General features: G+C 37.2%; 5 pseudogenes; 2 read left to right on the top strand and 3 right to left on the bottom strand.

The window, feature by feature from the left end:
* Positions 1 to 304: 304 nt before the first annotated feature.
* Positions 305 to 4,874, bottom strand: LOC111365588 (annotated as a pseudogene).
* Positions 4,875 to 5,277: 403 nt separating this feature from the next.
* Positions 5,278 to 8,287, top strand: LOC111365587 (annotated as a pseudogene).
* A 2,548-nt stretch (positions 8,288 to 10,835) lies between these two features.
* On the bottom strand, positions 10,836 to 12,933 carry LOC111366225 (annotated as a pseudogene).
* A 243-nt stretch (positions 12,934 to 13,176) lies between these two features.
* Positions 13,177 to 15,266, top strand: LOC111365586 (annotated as a pseudogene).
* A 5,404-nt stretch (positions 15,267 to 20,670) lies between these two features.
* On the bottom strand, positions 20,671 to 21,697 carry LOC111365585 (annotated as a pseudogene).
* Between the last annotated feature and the right edge of the window lie 462 nt (positions 21,698 to 22,159).

Raw genomic sequence — 22,159 nt, 5'->3', positions numbered from 1 at the left:
TAATGAGAGATATGTAAAAAGTTGGTTCGATTACGCCTATTCCTAATCCTAAATGGAATGGAACGACGTAGGCATCCATATGTAAACATAATATCTATTTAGATCGAATGACCCCTTGAGAATGTATATAACCCTATTCTGATCTGGTCCGATATGGAATGAACTTATAATCATGGAATCGACTCGATCATCAGATTTTAAATTCATAAACCTAGCCCATTCCCATTTTGGTTGGAATAGATCTACTAATTCTTTGATTCCAGTTAGTAAGAGGGATCTCGAACTAAGAAATAGACCCTAGAAGCTAAAAAATAGTAACCTGAGCAATTGCAATAATCAGGTTCATTGATATTCCATGTATAGTAGATGCTATCACACATACAATCATCCTCAATTCGATGGAATTGTTTCCAGTCATTAATAACTTGATTATTTTTAGATAATAGTATAGAAACAATGCTTGTAAGGAGTCCTATTAAAACCAAGGAATATAGGCCTGCCTGCCATCCACACCAGAATAAATAGAGTTTTCTGAAAAAACCTATTAGTGTAGGAAGACCTCCTAGGGATAAGAGACATAGGGCTAAAGAGAGAGCCAAAAAGGATCTTTCGTGTATAATCCTACATAATCTCGAATGTTATCAGTTTCGGTACGTAGACCAAATAATACAATGCAAGCAAAATTTCCTAGATTCATGGAGATAAAGAACAGCATATAAGTTATCATGCTTGCATATCCATCACTTGAGTCTCCAACAATTATTCCAATAATTATATATCAGATTTGATCTATGGATGAATATGCAAGCATACGTTTCATGCTTATTTTAGTAATAGCAATTATATTTCCCAATAGCATGGTAAGAATAGCTAGGATTTCTAGAAGAAGATGCCTTTCATTTGATGAGAAATAAAAAGGAATATCGAAAATTCGAGTGACCGAAGCTGAAGCAGCTACTTTTGAAGTAACAGAAAGAAAAGCAACGACTGGAGTGGGAGAGTCAGAATTGAAAAGAGGATTCCTCAGTTCTTTCTCTCATTCAAAACCGTGTATGAGACTTCCATCTCACACGACTCCTAAGTGATAAAAGGAAGAAGAACTCATCTTCTTTCTTTTTTGATTACCTTCCTCGCATATGAATAAGATCGAATCCATTTGATTTCTAAAAAAGATTACCAATCCTTAACTTTTCGAGGAATCATTCATCAGTGGTCGTGAATGACTAATTTTTTCAATCTTTTCGACCTTGGTTCCATAGCAGCAAGTCAAAAAGATTGAGAAATAGAACCATCTGATTTAATTCATTCTCAATAGCCATGAAATGATCATCTTAGGATGATCCTTTTGTCGACGGATGCTCCTATTACACTCGTATTCTCTGAAGGATGAGAACCAACTATGTAGCATCTACATCAAGAATTCAAGTATTGTAGATGTCATTAGTCCAAACCTTTGTAGGAACTACCCGCAATAACGAACTTGCAAAATGGATCTGTTTATTATAAAGATATTCATCGTTCCTGAACTTGCTTCACCTTAATTATTATTTGAACAAATCAAAGTTCTGTCTTTGTCCAAGTGGGGATAACATATCTCTTTTGCATGTCCATGGAGTTTTGAAAAATCCTAATAGCTCAGAGATAGATAGAGAGGTAGGAATTTCTCAAACGAACCGCACTCCTTCGTATACGTTAGGAGCCCATTGATGAAAAGAGGCTAGGGAAAGCTTGAACCCAATTCCTACAGTGATGAATATGAGCGCAATGGAAATTCCTAGGGAGTTATACATTTGTGTATTGATAAGACCTTTTACTATTTCTTGAAGCTCGATATCTCTCTCGGATGAACCATATAGCCAAGAGAAACCATGAACTAAAATAGAAGAGCTCACCCCACCCATGCGTAAATATTTCATCGCCTCATTAGACTGTACATCTTTCTTGGTATATCTAGATAATAGGTAGGAGCATAAACTGAAACATTCTGAAGCTACAAAGATAGTTATTAAATCGTTAGCATCGCAAAAAAACATTCCTCCTAGAGTAGTTGTTAATATGAATAAGAGAAACTCTACTATAACCATTTCTGTACATTCAATGTACTCTACAGATGGAGGAATACATATAGTTAAACATCGTAAAATAAGAAATTGAAAGATTTCATTGAAATTGTTCATTTGGAAATTTCCTGAACAGCTAATCATAGATTCTTCTCTCCATCGGAACAATAGGGCCGTTATGCTCATTACTAAACTTGTTAAAGAGATGAAATATAACCAAGGTATATCTTTTTTATTAGAGGTTGAATTGATCATTAGAAGAAGAATTAGGCAAAAAATCAAGATACATTCTAGGAAAATCAAACTTCCATCGAAGAGAAGCAAATGAAAGGCTTTCATAAAAATTCTCGTAGAATCGAGAATGAAGTTTTCATTCTATACATACCAGATCATGAATTAGTAACTGCATCGAATTTCCAAAAAAAAGCCCAATTGTGTCGAACTTTCCATTTTTGGAATGGAATAGGATCAAGATTAAACCTTATTCCATGGTATTTACATGATTTTTCTCTTTAAGAAAGTCCCCGAGAGGGCTTAATTGATCCATGATTTATGTTTCATCTTTTGTCTCCTTCTCATTTGTTTCGAGAAATCTATCAATCAATTTCGATTCTTTCTTTTTCTCTTGATTCTTTTTTGATCGAGATGTATAGATCTTGTTCATGGATTAATGAAATTGTACAAAAGCTCTATTTGGCTTTGCCATTTTATGAGTCTCTTCCTTTTTGCGTATGGCATCGTCACTCCCTTTGGTAGCATCCACTAATTCGGAACTTAATTTGAAAGCCATATTTTGACCCGAACATTTTTGGGATGCCGCTAATAACCAGCGAATGGCAAGTACTTTTCCTTGTGTGGATCGTATTTCAATGGGAACTTGATGAATTGAACCACCTACACGTCTTGCTTTTACTACTAAATTAGGAGTTGCCCCAATTATTGTTGACGTAAAACAAATCGTTGATTTGTTTTTTTCTTTTGTTGAATCTTTTTCATGGCTCGATAGATAATTTGATAAGCCAATGATTTTTTTTTTCATGTTTCAGAATACAGTTAACCATCATGTTAACTAATTGATTACAATAAATTGGATCGGATTTTGCTGTATTTTCTTCTGTAGTACCTCAACATGACAAGAGCGTAAAGGGGGTTTAAGAATCCATTCTCTCTTTATAAGGGCTAAAATCACTTATTTTGGCTTTTTTACCCCATATTGTATGGTGGATCTCGAAAGATATTAAAGATCTCCCCCCAAGCCGTACATATGACTTTCATCGAATACAGTTTTTCACAGAATTCTATATGTATCTTTGAGATCGAGTATGGAATTCTCTTTACTCACTTTAAATTGAGTATCCATTTCCCTCCCTTTCTTGCTAGAATTGGAAATCCTGTATTTTACATATCCATACGATTGAGTCCTTGGATTTTCGAAATAGTATAAAAAGAAATGCTTTGAATTATTACTATTTGTCTCGGACCTGTTTTAAAAAAGTTGAGGTATTTCGAATTATTTTTTGACACGGACAAAGTCAGGGAAAACCTCTAAAATTTTTTCCATAATGAACCTTGGACATATAAGAGTTCTGAATCGAATCTCCTTAAAAAAATATCTTTTGTCTCATGGTAGCCTGCTCCAATCCCCTTACGAAACTTTCATTATTGGGTTAGCAATACACTTTACATGTTTCTAGTGATTCAAATGGCATCATCAAATGATACAAGTCTTGGATAAGAATCTACAATATACTAGAACGCCCTTGTTGACGATCCTTTACTCTGACAGCATCTAGGGTTCCTCGAACAATGTGATATCTTACACCGGGTAAATCCTTAACCCTTTCCTCTCTTAATAAGATTGAAGAATGTTCTTGTAAATTATGGCAAATACCAGGTATATAAGTAGTGATTTCAAATCCAGAGGTTAATCGTACTCCGGCAACTTTACGTAAGGCAGAGTTTGGTTTTTTGGAGGTGATAGTGGAAAAGTTGATAGATAAGTCACCCTTACAGCCACTCTACAGAACCGTACATGAGATTTTCACCTCATACCGCTCCTCGTTCAGTTCTTTTGAATTCATTGGATCCTTTTCCACGTTTTAGAATCCACTCCCTCTCCCTTCTTCCACTCTGTCCCGAAGAGTAACTAGGATCATTTAGTCATGTTTTCATGTTCCAATTGAACACTTTCCATTTTTGATTATTTTCAAAGGAGAAGATTATTCTCTTTACCAAACATATGTGGGTCCAATCACGATCCTATATTAAGAACAAGAGATCTTTCTTGATCAATCCCTTTACCCCTCATTCTTCGAGAATAAAAAAGAACCGTTTCAAGTTTAAATTTGTTCATTTGGAATCTGGGTTCTTCTACTTCATTTTTATTTAATATTTTTTCTTCTCTTTTTTTTATATCATTCCTTAAGTTCCATAGGTTTGATCCTGTAGAATTTGACCCATTTTCTCATTGAACGAAGGATACGAAATCAATCTGATTGATTTTTCGATCAAAAGTACTATGTGAAATCTTCTATTTTTTCCTCTTCCTCTATCCGTATCCCATAGGTACAGTGTTTGAATCAATAGAGAACCTTTTCTTCTGTATGAATAGATCTTATTCCATTCCAATTCCTTCCCGATACCTCCCAAGGAAAATATCGAATGGATCCCAAATTGATGGATTAGTGTGAGCTTATCTATGCGATATGCACTTTTCGAATAGGAATTCATTTTCTGAAAGATCCTGGCTTTCATACTTTGGTGGGGTCTCCAAGATCCTTTCAATGACCTATGTTGTGTTGAAGGGATATCCATCTAATCCGATCGATTGCGTAAAGCCTGTGATAACAACAGAACCGGGAAAAGTATACAAAAAAGATAATTCTTTTCTATTATAGTAGTATTTTCTATTATATTAGATTAGTATCAGTTAGTGATCCCAGCTTAGTGAGTCCTTTCTGTCATGATGAACTATTGACACCAGTCCTACATTTTATCTCTGTGGACCGAGGAGAAAAGGGGCTGGACGTGTACATGAGAGCTGCAAAGAGGTCAACTTCTTTCAAATATACAACATAGATTCTGGCAATGCAATATAGTTGGACTCCCATGTCAATCCGAATGAATCATCCTTTCCGCGAAGGTCAATCTTTGCCTGCTAGGCAAGAGGAGAGGAAGTTACAAATTCCGTCTTGGTAGGACATGTATTTCTATTGCTATGAAATTCATAAGTGAAGTAGTTAATGGTGGGGTTACCATTGTCCTTGTAGTGACGAATCTTGTATGTGTTCTTAAGAAAAGGAATTTGTCCATTTTTAGAGGTCTCAAAGGGCGTGGAAACACATAAGAACTCTTGAATCCTATTTTTGATAGGGGCAATTGACAATTTAATCCGATTTTGACCATTATTTTCATATTCGTAATAGTACGAAAAGAAGACCCAGCTTCAAGTTGTTTAAGAATAGTGGCGTTGAGTTACTCGACCCTTTGACTTAAGATTGGTCAGTTCTATTTCTCGATGGGGGTAGGAAAGGGATATAACTCAGGGTAGAGTATTACCTTGATGTGGTGGAAGTCATCAGTACGAGCCTGATAATCCCTAAACCCAATATGAGTTCTTCTATTTGGATTTGCTCCTCCATTGTGATTCAATGAAAATGGATTAGAGGCTCGTGGGATTGACGTGAGGGGGTAGGGATGGCTATATTTCTAGGAGCAAACTCTGGGAGAATATGAAGCTCACGGATACAAGTTATGCCTTGGAGTGAAAGACAATTTCGAATTCGCTTTGTCTACGAGCAAGGAAGCTATAAGTAATGCAACTATGAATATCATTGAGAGTTCGATCCTGGATCAGGATGAACGCTAGTGGCATGTTTAACACATGCAAGTCAGATAGGAAGTGGTGTTTCCAATGGTGAATGGGTGAGCAGCGCATAAAAACCTACCCTTGGGAGGGAAAGAACAACTGGAAATGACTGCTAATGCCCCATAGGCCGAGGAGCAAAAGGAGGAATCCACCCAAGGAGGGGCTTGCATCTGATTAGCTAGTTGGTAAAGCAATAGCTTATCAAGGCAATGACCAGTAGTTGGTCTGAGAGGATGATCAGCCACACTAGGACTAAGATATGGCCCAGACAACTACGGGAGGCAGCAGTGGAGAATTTTTCGCAATGGGTGAAAGCCTAACGGAACAATGCCTCATGGAGGTAGAAGGCCCACAGGTCGTGAACTTCTTTTCCTGAATAAGAAACAATGACGGTATCTGGGGAATAAGCATCGACTAACTCTGTGCAGCAGTCGCGGTAAGACAGAAGATGCAAGCATTATCCAGAATGATTGGGCATAAAGCATCTGTAGGTGGCTTTTTAAGTTCATCGTCATATCCCAGGGCCCAACCCTAGACAGGCAATGGAAACTACCAAGCTGGAGTATAGTAGTGATAGAGGAAATTTTCGATGGAGCGCTGAAATGCGTAGAGATCAAAAAGAACACCAACGGCAAAAGCACTCTGCTAGGCTGACACTAACACTGAGAGATAAAATCTAGGAGAGTGAATGGGATTAGATACCCTAGTAGTCCTAGCCGTAAACGATGGATACTTGGCGCTATACGTATCAACCCGTCCAGTGCTGTAGCTAATGCATTAAGTATCCCGCCTGGGGAGTATGTTCGTAGGAATGAAACTCGAAAGAATTGACAAGGGCCTGTCCAAGTGGTGAAGCATGTGGTTTAATTCGATGCAAAGTCTAGGGAATGCGGACACAGATGGTGCATGTTGTTGTCAGCTTGTGCCGTAAGGGTTGGGTTAAGTCCCGCTATGAGCGCAATCCTCATGTTTAGTTGCCATCATTGAGTTTGGAACAATGAACAGACTGTCGATGATAAGTCGAATGAAGGTGAGGATGACTTCAAGTCATCATGCCCTGTATGCCCTAGGCGACACTCGTGCTACAATGGTCGGGATAAAGGGTCGCGATCCCATGAGGGTGAGCTAACCCCAAAAACCCATCCTCAGTTTGGATTGCAAGCTATAACTTGCCTGTATAAAGCTAGAATTGCTAGTAATCATCGATCAGCCAAACATCGGTGAATTCTTTCCTGAACCTTGTACACACCGCCCGTCACACTATAGGAGCTAGCCATGCCTGAAGTCGTTCCCTTAGCTGGAAAGAGGGGGATGCGGAAGGCAGGGCTAGTGACTGGAGTAAAGTCGTAACAAGGTAGCCGTACTGGAAGGTATGGCTGGATCATCTCCTTTTCAAGGAGATCTAATGCTTGTTGGGTATTTTGGTTTGACAATGCTTCACACCCAAAATAAAAAGAAGGGAGCTATGTCTAAGCTAAACGTGGAGATGGAAGTCTTCTTTTATTTCTTGACGTTGAAGTAAGACCAAGCTCATGAGCTTATTATCCTAGGTTGGAACAAGTTGATAGGATTCCCTTTTTTAAGTCCCCATGTTCCCTCGTGTGGCGACATGGGGGCGAAAAAAGAAAAGAGAGGGATGGGATTTCTCTCGCTTTTGGCATAGCGGGACCCCAGTAGGAGGCTCACATGATGGGCTATTAGCTCAGTGGTAGAGCGTGCCCCTGATAATTACATCATTGTACCTGGGCTGTGAGGGCTCTCAGGCACATGGATAGTTCAATGTGCTCATCGGTACCTGACCCTGAGATGTGGATCATCCAAGGCACATTACCATGGCGTACTCCTCCTATTCGAACTGGAGTCTGAAACCAAACCTCTCCTTAGGAGGATAGATGGGGCGATTCGGGTGATATCCAATGTATATCTAACTTTCAATTCACTCGTGGGATCCGGGCGGTTCAGGGGACCACCATGGCTCCTCTATTCTTGAGAATCCATACATCCCTTATCAGTGTATGGGCAACTATATCTCGAGCATAGGTTTAAGGTCGGCCTCAATGGGAAAAGAAAATGGAGCACCTAACAACGCATCTTCACAGACCAATAACTAAGAGATCACCCCTTTCATTATGGGATGACGGAGGGATCGTACCATTTGAGCCTTTTTTTTATGCTTTTCCCATAGGTATGGAGAAAGCTTCAATCAAGAAGATTTCCTTAATCCTCCCTTCCCAAAAGGAAGAGCGTGAAATTATCTTTCCTTTCCGCAGGGACCAGGAGATTGAATCTAGCCATAAGAAGAATGCTTGGTATAAATAACTCACTTCTTGGTCTTCGATCCTCTCAGTAACTACGAACGCCCCCGATCAGTGTAATGGGATGTGTCTAATTATCTATCTCTTGACTAGAAATGGAAGGAGGTTTGAAAAATGATCTTAGAGTGTCTAGGGTTGGGCTTGGAGGGTCTCTTAATGCCTTCTTTTTTCTTCTCATCGGAGTTATTTCACAAAGAATCGTAGGGTAAAGAAAAAGGGAGGAACAAGCAGACTTGAAGAGCACAGTACAACAAAGAGTTGTATGCTGCGTTCAGGAGGGATGAATTGCTCCCGAAAAGGAATCTATTGATTCTCTCCCAATTGGTTGGACCATAGGTCTCTAGTTCAAGTCCAGGATGGCCAGCTATGCTAGGGAAAATAATAGAAGAAGGATCTGACTACTTCATGCATACTCCTCTTGGCTGGGGGGATATAGCTCAGTTGGTAGAGCTCCACTCTTGCAATTGGGTCGTTGTGATTACGGGTTGGATGTCTAATTGTCCAGGCAGTAATGATAGTATCTTGTACCTGAACCGATGGCTCATTTTTTTCTAAGTAATGGGGATGAGGACCGAAACATGCCACTGAAAGACTCTACTGAGATAAAGATGGGCTGTTAAGAACATAGAGGAGGTAGGATGGCCAGTTGGTCAAATCTAGTATGGACCATACATGGACGGTAGTTGAAGTCGGTGGCTCTCCCAGGGGTCCTTCATCTGAGATCCCTGGGGAAGAGGATCGAGTTGGCCTTTGTGAAGAGCTTAATGCACTATCTCCCTTCAACCCTTTGAGCAAAATGCAACAAAAGAAAAGGAAGGAAAATCCATGGACCGACCCCATCATCTCCACCCCATAGGAACTACAAGATCACCCCAAGGGTACCTTTAGCATCCAAGGATCACAGATCGACTACAGAACCTTGTTCAATAAGTGGAACGCATTAGCTGTCTGTTCTGAGGTTGGGCAGTAAGGGTCAGAGAAGGGCAACCACTCATTCTGAGAAGGGGGGAAAGCTCTTCGTTCCTGGTTCTCCTATAGCTAGAACCTCTAGAACCACAAGAATCCTTAGTTAGAATGGGATTCGAACTCAGCACCTTTTGAGTGAGATTTTGAGAAGAGTTGCTCTTTGGAGAGCATGGTACGATGAAAGTTGTAGCTATGTTCGGGAGGGAGTTATTGTCTATTGTCAGCCTCTATGGTAGAATTAGTCGAAGGGCCTGAGATGTGGTGGTTTACCCCGTGGTGGATGTTAGCAGTTTGAGTCTGCTTATCTCGAACTCATGAACTTAGCCGACATAAAGCTATATGATAGTACCCAATTTTTCTGATTCAGTGGTACGATCTATGATTTATCATTCAGGGATGTTGATAAGATCCATCCATTTAGCAGCACCTTGGATGGCATGGCCTTAGAAGGGTGAGGTTCAAATGAGGAAAGGCTTACAATGGATACCTAGGCACCCAGAGATGAGGAAGGGCATAATAATCGATGAAATGCTCCAAGGTGTTGAAAATAAGCATAGATCTGGAGATTTTCGAATAGGACAATCTTTCGAACTGCTGCTGAGTCCATGGACAGGCAGGAGATAACCTGGTGAACGGAAACATCTTAGTAGCTAGGGAAAAAGAATGCAAATACGATTCCTATAGTAACGGTGAGCGAAATGGAAGTAGCCTAAACCATGAAAATGAGGTTGTGGATGAGTAATACAACCTAGATGGCGAAAGTCCAGTAGCCGAAAGCATCACTAGCTTACACTCTGACTCGAGTAGCGTAGGACATGTGGAATCCCGTGTGAATCAACAAGGACCACCTTGCAAGGCTAAATATTCCTAGGTGACCGACAGCGAAGTTGTGTTGTGAGGGAAAGGTGAAAAGAACCCCCATCGGGGAGTGAAATAGAATATGAAACCATAAGCTCCAAGTAGTGGGGGGAGCTAGGTCTCTGACTGCATGCCTGTTGAAGAATGAGCCGACGACTCATAGGCAGTGGCTTGGTTAAGGAAACCTATAGAGTCATAGTGAAAGCGAGTCTTCATAGGGTAATTATCACTGCTTATGGACCCGATCCTGGGTAATCTATCCATGGCTAGGATGAAGCTTAGGTGAAACTAAGTGGAGATCTGAACCGACTGATGTTGAAGAATCAACAGATGAGTTGTGGTTAGGGATGAAATGCCACTAGAACCAAGAGCTAGCTAGTTCTCCTTGAAATAGTTGACTGGACATCTAAGGATAAAGCACTATTTTCAGTACGGGTCGTGAAAGCAGTACCAAATCGAGGCAAACTTTGAATACTAGATATGACCTCAAAATAACAGGGGTCAAGGTTGGCCAGTGAGATGATGGGGATAAGCTTCATCATCAAGAGGAAAACAACCTAGATAACTAACTAAAGCCCCTAAATGATCGCTCAATGATAAAGGAGGTAGGGGTGTAAAGATAGCCATGAGTTTACCTAGAAGTAGCCACCTTTGAAAGAGTGTGTAATAGCTCACTGATCAAGTGTTCTTATGCGGAAGATGAACGGGGCTAAGCGATCTGTTGAAGCTATGGGATGTAAAAATACATCGGTAGGGGAGCGTTTTACCTTAGAATGAAGCCCCCGTACGAGCAGTGGTGGACGAAGCGAAAGCGAGAATGTCAGCTTGAGTAACACAAACATTGGTGAGAATCCAATGTCCCAAAAACCTAAGTGTTCCTCTACAAGGTTCGTCCATGGAGGGTGAGTCAGGGCCTAAGATTAGGCCAAAAGGCATAGTCGATGGACAACAGGTAAATATTCCTGTACTACCCCTTGTTGGTCCCAAGGGACGGAGGAGGTTAGTTAGCCTAAAGCTGGTTATCGGTTTAAGAACGTAAGGTGCCCCTATTTTTTTACGGTAAGAAGGGGTAGGGAAAATGCCTCGAGCCAATGTTCGAGCACCAAGCACTACAGTGCTAAAGCAACCCATGCCATACTCCCAGGAAAAGATCGAATGACCTTTAAACAAAAGGGTACCTGTACCCAAAATCGACACATGTGGGTAGGTAGATAATACCTAGTCACACAATACAACTCTCTCTAAGGAACTTGGTAAAATAACCCCGTAACTTCGGGAGAAGGGGTGCCTCCTCACAAAGAGGGTCGTAGTGACTAGGCCCGAGCGATCGTTTACCAAAAACACAGGTCTCCGCAAAGTTGTAAGACCATGTATGGGGGCTGACGCCTGTCCAGTGTCGGAAGGTCAAGGAAGTTGGTGACCTGATGATAGGGTAGTCGACGATCGAACCCCCAGTGAACGGTGACTGTAACTATATCGATCATAAGGTAGCGAAATTCCTTGTCGGGTAAGTTCTTACCTGTACGAAAGGCGTAACAATATGGGCACTATCTCGGAGAGAGGCTTAGTGAAATAGACATGTCTATGAAGATACGGACTACCTGCACCTAGACAAAAAGAACCTATGAAGCTTCACTGATTCCTGGGATTAGGTTTGGGCCTTTCCTAAGCAACTTAGGTGGAAGGTGACAAGGCCTCCTTCCGAAGGGGCTCGAGCCATCAGTGAGATACCACTCTAGAAGAGATAAAATTCTAACCTTATGTCAGGACCTACGGGCAAAGGGATAGTCTCAGGTAGACAGTTTCTATGGGATGTAGGCCTCCTAAAATGTAACAGAGGTATATAAAAGTTTCCTTAGGCCAGACGAATATTGGCCCTCGAGTTCAAAGGCAGAAGGGAGCTTAACTGCAAGACACACCCATCAAGCAAGTATGAAAGTCAGCCTTAGTGATCCAATGGTGTCGAGTGGAAGGGCCATCACTTAATAAATAAAAGTTACTGTAGGGATAACAGGCTGATCTTCCCCAAGACCTCACATCGACGGGAAGGTTTAGCACCTCGATGTTGGCTCTTTGCCACCTGGGGCTATAGTATGTTCTAAGGGTTAGGCTGTTCGCCCATTAAGGCGGTACATGAGCTGGGTTCAGAACGTCGTGAGACAGTTCGGTCCATATCTGGTGTGGGCATTAGAGCATTAAAAAGACCTTTCCCCTAGTACGAGAGGGCCGGGAAAGACGTACCTCTGGTGTACCAGTTATCGTGCCCATGGTAAACGCTGGGTAGCCAAGTGTGGAGCGGATAACTGCTGAAAGCATCTAAGTAGTAAGCCCACCCCAAGATGAGTGCTCTCCTATTCTGACTTTCCCAAAGCTTTGGATGGCACAGTAGAGATAGTGATGGGTTCTCTATCCCTGCGAGGATGGAGGATGGAGCAGTAGAAGTTTTGAGAATTCAAGAGAAGGTTATGGTGAGATGAGCCATTTATCATTACGATAGATGTCAAGTGGAAGTGCAGTGATGTATGCAGCTAAGGCATCCTAACAGATCGGTAAACTTGAATCTTGTTCCTACATGACCTGATCAATTCAATTAGGCACTCGCCATCTATTTTCATTGTTCAAATCTTTGACAACACGAAAAACCATTGTTCAACTCTTTGACAATATGAAAAAAACCAAAAGCTCTGCCCTCCCTATCTATCCATCCAAGGGATGAAAGGGAAGAGGACTTTGGTGTCCCCTCCAGTCAAGAATTGGGGCCTCACAATCACTAGCCAATAGGCTTTTCTCTCATGCCTTTCTTCGTTCATGGTTCGATATTCTGGTGTCCTAGGCGTAGAGGAACCACACCAATCCATCCCAAACTTGGTGGTAAAACTCTACTGCGATGACAATACTGTAGGGGAGGTTCTGCGAAAAAAAAGCTCGACGCCAAGATGATAAAAAGCTTAACACCTCTCATTCTTATTCAACAAAAAAAATGAAAAATCAAAAGGTCGTCTTATTCAAAACCCTAATTATGACATCCTTTCCCTCCCACTTCACATCTCGGAACGCACCATTCTTATAGAGATAAATGCGCTTTCACATCTTCTTAACCTGAAATGAAATGGCTGGGAAGGGGAGGAAAAGGTTCCCTTTTTTTAGGGTACTCTCAGGAACAAGTCCAGTGGAGAAGGGGTGGGGCCTGAAGCTCAGAAGATTAAAGCACATGGCTACGAACCACAGTTTTGGGGGTTCAAATACCTCCTCATCTACAACCAGCCCAAAACAAAAGGGAAGTATCTTTCCCTCTGGGGATAGGAAAATTGTGATCGGGATAGCAGACCAAAAGTTATGGAACTTGGGTGTGGGTCTTTGGAATGACTTTTTCTTTTTATTTATTATTTATCGTGAATGATGGAATCATTACAAATAGTATGCCCCTAGCCCATCCACATTTTTTTTGTTTTAAGCCCCGTAACTTTTCCTCAACTAGGCTTGGGCGGAATAGCAGAGCAAGTACAAGTATTAGTAGCATAACAAAAATACCTTCCTCATCATTAATATGTTTGCTCGCGACAATTGTGAACTCTCGGGAAAATCGATGACTACATCAAAGATGCAGTGCTAGTACATCTGAGAATTCTTAATTGGCTAGTTGTAAATAGCCCCAAGACTATGGAACAAAGGATTATCCTAGACCTACACCGAGATACTGATGATGATTTTCAAATCTTGTAGAATAGAATGTGATTCAATGAGATAGAAACAAAGATAAGAAACAGGTTACCTACTCTTAACGGTCAAAAAGAGCCCCTTTATTCTGAATTCGTTAATTCAGAATGAATCAAATCTCCCCAAGTAGCATTCAAACCTATGACCAATCGGTTAATGGTCAACCGCTCTACCACTGAGCTACTGAAGAACAACGGGAGATTAGATCTCATAGATTTCAATTCCCATTCTCAACCCATGACCAATATGAGCTCGAAGCTTCCTTCGTAACTCCTGGAACTTCTTCGTAGTGGCTCCCTTCCATGTCTCATTTCAGAGGGAACCTCAAAATGGCTCTATTTCATTATATTCCATCCATATCCCAATTCCATTCATTTAATACCCCTTTGGTGTCATTGACATAACAGATTTCATTTTTAGTCTACCTCCTTCTATTTCTTTTCTATATATGGAAAGTTAAAAAATCATCATATAATAATCCAGAAATTGCAATAGAAAAGAAATAAGGAAGGTTTGTGATGATTTTCAATCTTTTCTACTAGGTAATCTAGTATCCTTATGCATAAAGATAATCAATTCGGCCGTTGTGGTCGGACTCTATTATGGATTTCTGACCGCATTCTCCATGGGGCCCTCTTATCTCTTCCTCCTCTGAGCTCAGGTTATGGAAGAAGGAACTGAGAAGAATGTATCAACAACAATTGGTTTTATAACAGGACAGCTTATGATGTTCATATCGATCTATTATGTACCTCTGCATCTAGCATTGGGTAGACCTCATACAATAACTGCCATAGCTCTGCCATATATTTTGTTTCATTTCTTCTGGAACAATCACAACCACTTTTTTAATTATGGATCTACTACCAGAAATTCAATACGTAATTTCAGCATTCATTGTGTATTCCTAAATAATCTCATTTTTCAATTATTCAACCATTTTATTTTACCAAGTTCAATGTTAGCCAGATTAGTCAACATTTATATGTTTCGATGCAACAACAAGATGTTATTTGTAACAAGTAGTTTTGTTGGTCGGTTAATTGGGCACATTTTATTCATGAAATGGCTTGGATTGGTATTAGTTTGGATACAGTAAAATCATTCTATTAGATCGAATAAGTACATTCGATCTAATAAGTACCTTGTGTCAGAATTGAGAAATTCTATGGCTAGGATCTTTAGTATTCTCTTATTTCTTACCTGTGTCTACTATTTAGGCAAAATACCATCACCCATTCTTACTAAGAAATGGAAAGAAACCTCAAAAATGGAAGAAAAGGTGGAAAGTAAGGAAGAAAGAGATGGAGAAATAGAAACAGCTTACGAAATGAAGGGGATTAAATAGGAACAAGAGAGATCCACCGAAGAAGATCCTTATCCTTCCTTTTTTTGGAAGAAAAGGAGAATCCGAACAAAATCGAAGAAACGGAAGAAATCCGAGTGAATGCAAATGAAAAAACACAGGATGAATTCCACTTTCGATTAACAGAAACAGGCTCCAAAAATAGCCCAGTTTATGAAGATTCTTATTTGATGAATATCAATGAAAATCACGACAATTCCAACTTCAAACCTAATAAAAATATTGATACACAAGATAAATAGAAGAAAAGATAAGAAGATATGCGTCCACCCCTACATATTTGATACCTTCTCCTACAAAGAAACTTATAACACCAACCCCATTCGTAATTGCATCAATTACTCGTCGATCAAAAAAATGAGTTAAATGGGCTAATCCTCTTTTACCACCTCAATTAAGGATTTTGTATAAAAAGCATCTATATAAGCACGATTATATGACCAATTATATAGACCATTTAGAATTTTGTCTCAAAGACTTCTCTTAGGACCTGCTTCAACAAATAAATTGATTAAATCGAAATTTTTGAAAGAGGAATAAATAGGTTTTATATAAAAAGGATGCTATAAATATTCTGAAATAAGCTATACTGACTGAAAAAGTTGCATCTTTCAAAAATTCATACCAGTCGATCGAATCATTCAACTATTGATGTAAAAGGTTTATAGACGGAGTTAACCATTTGGTTAATATATCCAATTCTCGATTGAAAGGGATTCCTATAGATCCAACGAACAAAGTAAAGATGCCCAATACAAGTAAAGGAAATAACATAGTATTGTCAGATTCATAAGGATAGGAATAATCCTTTTTATTCTCAAAATGAACAATAGTAATAAAAGGTCCTACCCTATTTCTTACATTTTTATCACTTCGATATGTCTTTTTTGAAAAAAAAAATTTACTATTATTCATTTTTAATAAACAAAATTTTTTGTTAATTCTTTTGAAAGCCCCTTTTCCCTATAGAGATATTGAATAGAAAGGGGTATTTTGTTTGCCACTTTAATTTTGAAAATGAACGTTTAAATGCCCCTCAAAAGTAAGTAAATAGATCCGAAACATATAAAATGCGGTTAATCCTACTGTGGTCCAAGCTATTATTGCGAAAATTGGAGAATAAAACCAACTATCATTAAGAATTTCATCTTTTGACCAAAAACAAGCAAGAGGTGGAATATCACAAAGAGAAATTTTACCTAATAAAAAATAAATTCAAGTAATTGGTACATGTGTTTGTTAAACCACCCATAAAAGCCATATTCTGACTTTTATCTGGAGAATAGCCAACAATAGTTTTCCATTGAATGAATAATAGATCCAGACAATAAAATTAATAATGCTTTGAAATAAGCATGAGTAATCAAATGAAATAAAGCACTTCGATAAGACCCCATTCCTAGAGCTAACATCATATAATCCAATTGAGACATCGTCAAATAGCAGCATGTATAAGAGCCGAAATAGGAGTAGGTCCCTCCATAGCATCAGATAACCATACATGAAGGGGAAATTGTAGATTTAGCAACTGCACGGGTAAATAATAGAGCAGCACACAAAGTAACAAATGAAGAAGTAACTTTATTATTATAAATCAAGTTATTTAATATTTCAAATAAATCCCTTAATTCGAAACTACCTGTTATCCAATAAAAACCTAAAATTCCTAATAATAAACCAAAATCCCCTACACGATTAGTTACAAACGCTTTTTGACAAGCATTTGCCGCAATAGGTCGTGTGGACCAAAACCCTATTAATAGGTACTAACACATTCCAACCAATTCCCAAAAAATATAAATTTGTATCAAATTGGAACTAGTAACTAATGCTAACATGGAAGTACTGAAAAAACTCATATATGCAAAAAATCTCAAGTATCCTTGCTCATGAGCCATATAATTATCACTATAAACAAGAACCATAATTCCAACAATAGTGATTAAAATTGACATAATAGAAGTAAGTGGATAAATCAAGTAGCTGAATTCTAAAGAAAAATCATTATTGATGGTCCAAGATCATACATATTGATAGATACAACTACTATTATTTGCTAAATAGACAGATTAATTGAAAAAATCATGACTATACTTAACAATAAAATACTCGGAAAGGCCCACATAAGACGAAGATTTTTTGTTGCCGTTGAAAAAAGAAGAAGTCCGACTCCTATTAACATAAGAACTGGAAGTGGAACAAAAGGTATGATCCACGCATATTGACATGGCTGTTCCATAAAAAAAATTAATTAATTGTTTCTGATTCACCGAATCTTACCTTTTTTGGAAGAAGTCAATAAAAAATCAAGATATGCACTAATTTAAATAGAATTTTCTAATTTTTTTTATTCTTACTTATTCTGCTAAATATTACAAATATTCAAATCAATAAGTTACACTTGGTCAAATCATATGAAAGAACAAGATTAATTACTAGTCTCTTAAAATTCAATTCAAATTAGCCATATTTTTACCGAGTTTGACCAGATAATAGGAAAAAAGCATATTCTTCTTCTTTTTTTTCTATTTTTAGTAATATTTTATGTCATTTTCACATATCTTTAACCTATCTATTTTTTTTATTTCATAACGAAATATTTTTTAGAAAGGAAATTCCTAATGAATAGGAAACTACATATTCATTTTGAATAATAGATGTCTTTCACATCCAGCTATAACAATGAGTAATCTTTTAATTTGTATTTAAATGGAAATTCCAAAAAAAACATACTTCTGCATCAAAAAAGTGTATTCGTAAAAATATTTGGAAAAGGAAAGGATACGGGACAGTGTTAAAAGCATTTTCCTTAGGAAAATCTCTTACTACTGGGAATTCAAAATGTTTTTTTGTGCGAAAAAAATAAGTAATAAAACGTTGAAATAATCTTAATCGACTTGACTTAAAAAATTGAGTCATTTCGAAAATCAAATTAATGAATTCCATTACCTATTGAGTTCGTGAATATGAAATGGAATTCACTCCGCTCTTAGAATATGTAGAATAAGAATTCTTCTTTTTACCTTACTCAATTCGATTAAAAATAAATAAAAATACATTCTTTTTGTTGACAAAAGAATAAACAAAAGATATTCAATTTTCTTTTTAGTATATTTTCTCATTTCCAAGGCGGGGAGTCTTATTTTCCACATCTCCCTATTTGTTACAATAATACAACTTTTTATTTTTTCTCTATATCCACTTTTTCTCTCTATCTATAGAAGAGATAGAAAATCTTGAATCTTTAGTTACTAAAATCATTGAAACTAATTATTTGTGTAACTTTCTAACTTTTTGATTTTCTCTGAATTCCTATAGACACCCCCATATATCTCTAACACTTAGTGAAGAGAGTCTAGATATATAATGTATCAATTTTGAGTGATCCAAAATAGGTTTTTCTTTTTCTTCTTTTAGATTCATTAAGAAAACGGATTTTTTTTTTTTTTTAGTTCTATCCTATTAATTGATAATAAAACTATCTAATTTTAAAGAGTTCAAGTTGAGGAGAGTATAAAATACACAAAAATCTTAAGAAAACTAAGCCCCTAAACTAAAATAATGAACCTTTAAATACCTATTTGAACTAATTTTTATTCGCCCATTTGAATCTTTCCTAAAAAATATTGCAACCAGTTGAATTCTTAAATCTAGACGATTGCTTATTCATAGGCTATTACGAGTTCAAGATAAGCTGCTATGGTAAAATTGGTAGACACGTTGCTCTTAGGAAGTAGTGCTAGACCATCTCGGTTTGAGTCCAAGTGGCGGCATATCATCTTCTAAAAAAACTAAATAGATCCTATAATGAATTCAATTCCTAATTTCTTGTAATTAAAGAACTCATATTTTTTAAGATTTTTATGATATATTCAACCTTAGAGCATATATTAACTCATTTCTTTTTCGATAGATTCAATTGTAATTAAATTCATTTGATAACATGTTTAGTCGATGGAATCATAAATACGATTCATTAGAAAAGGACATGATAATGACTTTTTTCTGTATAACAGGATTATTAGTTAGTCGCCGGATTTATTCGAGACATTTTCCACTAAGTAATTTATATGAATCATTAATCTTCCTTTCATGGAGTTTATCCCTTATTCATATAGTTCCGTATTTTAAAAAAAATATATCTAAGCAATAATCGACCCAAGTGCTATTTTTACCCAAGGATTTGCTACTTCAAGTCTTTTAACTCAAATACACGAATCTAAAATATTAATACCCGCTCTTCAATCCGAGTGGTTAATAATGCACGTAAGTATGATGATATTGGGATGTGCAGCCCTTTTACGTGGATCATTATTATCAGTAGCATTTATAGTCATTGAAGTTAGAAAAAACAATTTTTTTTTTTTTTACAAGTGATCATTTATTAAATTTAAATGGGTCATTTTTCATTGGTGAAATCAAATACATGAATGAAAGAAGCAATGTTTTACAAAATACTTCTTTTTTCCGAAGAATTATTACAGGTCGCAATTTATTCAACAATTGGTTTATTAGAGTTACCGGGTTATTCGTCTAGGATTTATCTTTTTAACCATAGGGATACTTTCTAGAGCAATATGGGCTGACGAAGCATGGGGATCATATTGGAGTTGGGACCCAAAGGAAACTTGGGAATTTATTACTTGGATTGTATTTGTGATTTATTTACATATTCGAACCAATATAAAATGAAAGGGTATAAATTTCGCAATTGTGGCATCTATTGGCTTTCTTATAATTTGGATATGCTATTTTGGGGTCAATCTATTAGGAATAGGACTACATAGCTATGGTTCATTTACATTAACATCTAATTGAATTCAAAAGGATTCAAAAAAGACTCTTACGAATAGAAAAGTGTACAGTGCATATGATATTAAAAAAAAAAAAAACTTTATGTGAACCGATGAGAACCCTATGAATCATATATTATAGTGATCTATAGAGTTCGTGCCGATTCAAATTCATTTTTTTACCTAACTTAAGAGAAGAAGAAAAGCCTTCTTTTTTCATTGTACAACGAACGATTAAAAAAAATCATAGGATTTTTTCTTTTTTCTTTTTTATTCGTCAAAACTATCTATAAAAAGAAGTAGATAGAATAACTTCGACCTTGTCAACTGATAGTGAAAGAAGAAAATCGGGGTACATACCAATACCTAGTATAGGTAAAAAGATAGAGCTTGAAAGAAATAACTCTCGCGGTCCAGAATAACAAAAAAAAAATAGTTTGGAGCATTAAATATCTTGTATCCATAGAACATTTGGCGTGACATGGATATTGAATACATAGGAGTTAATATCATTCCAATTTCCATTACAAAAGTAATTAGTATTTTTGGCATTAAAAGGTATTTTTGACTGGTAATTAGTCCAAAAAATACTATTAATTCGGCAAGAAAACCACTCATACCTAGTAATGTAAAGGAGGCCATAGAAAAGCTACTGAACATCGTGAATATTTTTGGCATTGGAATAGCTATTCCACCCATTTTGTCAAGATAAACAAGACGTATTCTATCATAAGTCGTTCCTGCCATGAACTCCCATTAAAAGAAAAATAGAACCCCCCCCCCCCGTCGTGTACAAAATAAATTTGGTAGCTGAGTACAGACTTTTTTCCTCCCCACATTGATAGAAGTTGATAAATGGGAATTAAGTCTAACTCCCACATGAGGAAAAAAAGTAAAAGGTTCCAACAAGAAAATAATCCTATTTGACCACTGTACATTGCTAACATCAAGAAATGAAACAATCGAGAATCCCTAGTAATTGGCCGACTCACTAAAGTAGCTAAAGTAGTGATGAATCCCATCAGTAAAATGGGTCCTATAGAAAGCCCATCTATTCCTAATATCCAATGGAAATCAAAAAAAAAATCGATCCATTTATAATCCTCCACTAGTTGGATTAATGGATCGCCCAATTGGAAATGATAATAGAATGCATAAGTCATTATAAGAAGTTCTAAAATACATATACATATAGTATACCAATGAATTACCCAATTTCCTCTATGTAGAAGAAAGAAAATTAAAGAACTCGTAGATATTAGCAAAATAACAATTATTGTTAACCAAGGAAAATGATTCGTGGTAAACACATGATACACTTGGGCCAGAAAAACCCGTGCTCCAAATATTTAGAGCACGGGTTTTGTCGATAAAAAAAGAAAATGGATTCAAGTAGAGTTTTTTAGAACCTATCAATAAGCCAAACCACTGCAAGTTGTTTCATGCCATAAATAAACTCGAACACTCAAGAAATCCATTGGACCGGCGGATTCACATCACTTACAACCAACACAGTCCTCGGTCCTTGGGGCAAAAGCAATTTGTTGAGCTTTACATTCGTCCCAAGGTATCATTTTTAATACATCGGTGGGATACGCTCGAACACATTGAGTACATCCTATACATGTATCATAAATCTTTACTAAATGTGACATTGGATCTATACATTTTTTTGGTCATAAATTTTCGATCTAGTAAACTTATAAATGAATCATATATTTAGATACCAGACGAATCAATGAGTGATGGGAATCAATCTACTTGCAGATTGGTTTATGAGAGAGGGCCAAAATACTTTGATTTCTTATATTTTTGCAGCTACGATCCTACCTTACACGTAGCAAACATGCTAATTCGAATTAATTTTAGAATAATTTCTAAATATTCGAATTTCTATTTATGTAATTAATAATATTTATTCAACAAATTGGATTGGTTAATACGAGTTGATTTTTTGTTACGATAAATTGATAAAACAATAGATGATCCAATAGCTGCTTCAAAGACTGCAATAGCTATAACAAAATGGAGAAAATATCTCCTCTTAATTGACGATTATAAAAAAACCAGAAAATGTTACAAAATTTATATTAACAGAATTTAATATAAGTTCAAGACCCATAAGGGCTCTAACCATATTTCGACTTGTGATCAATCCGTAGATACCGATAGAAAATAAATAGGAACTCAAAACAAGTACATGTTCAAGCATCATT

Source organism: Olea europaea, chromosome 17 (genome assembly GCF_002742605.1).
Source record: "Olea europaea var. sylvestris chromosome 17, O_europaea_v1, whole genome shotgun sequence".
Taxonomy (NCBI): Eukaryota; Viridiplantae; Streptophyta; class Magnoliopsida; order Lamiales; family Oleaceae; genus Olea; species Olea europaea.
The sequence above is the reverse complement of the archived record's forward strand: the minus strand, read 5'-3'. Positions and strand labels throughout refer to the sequence as shown.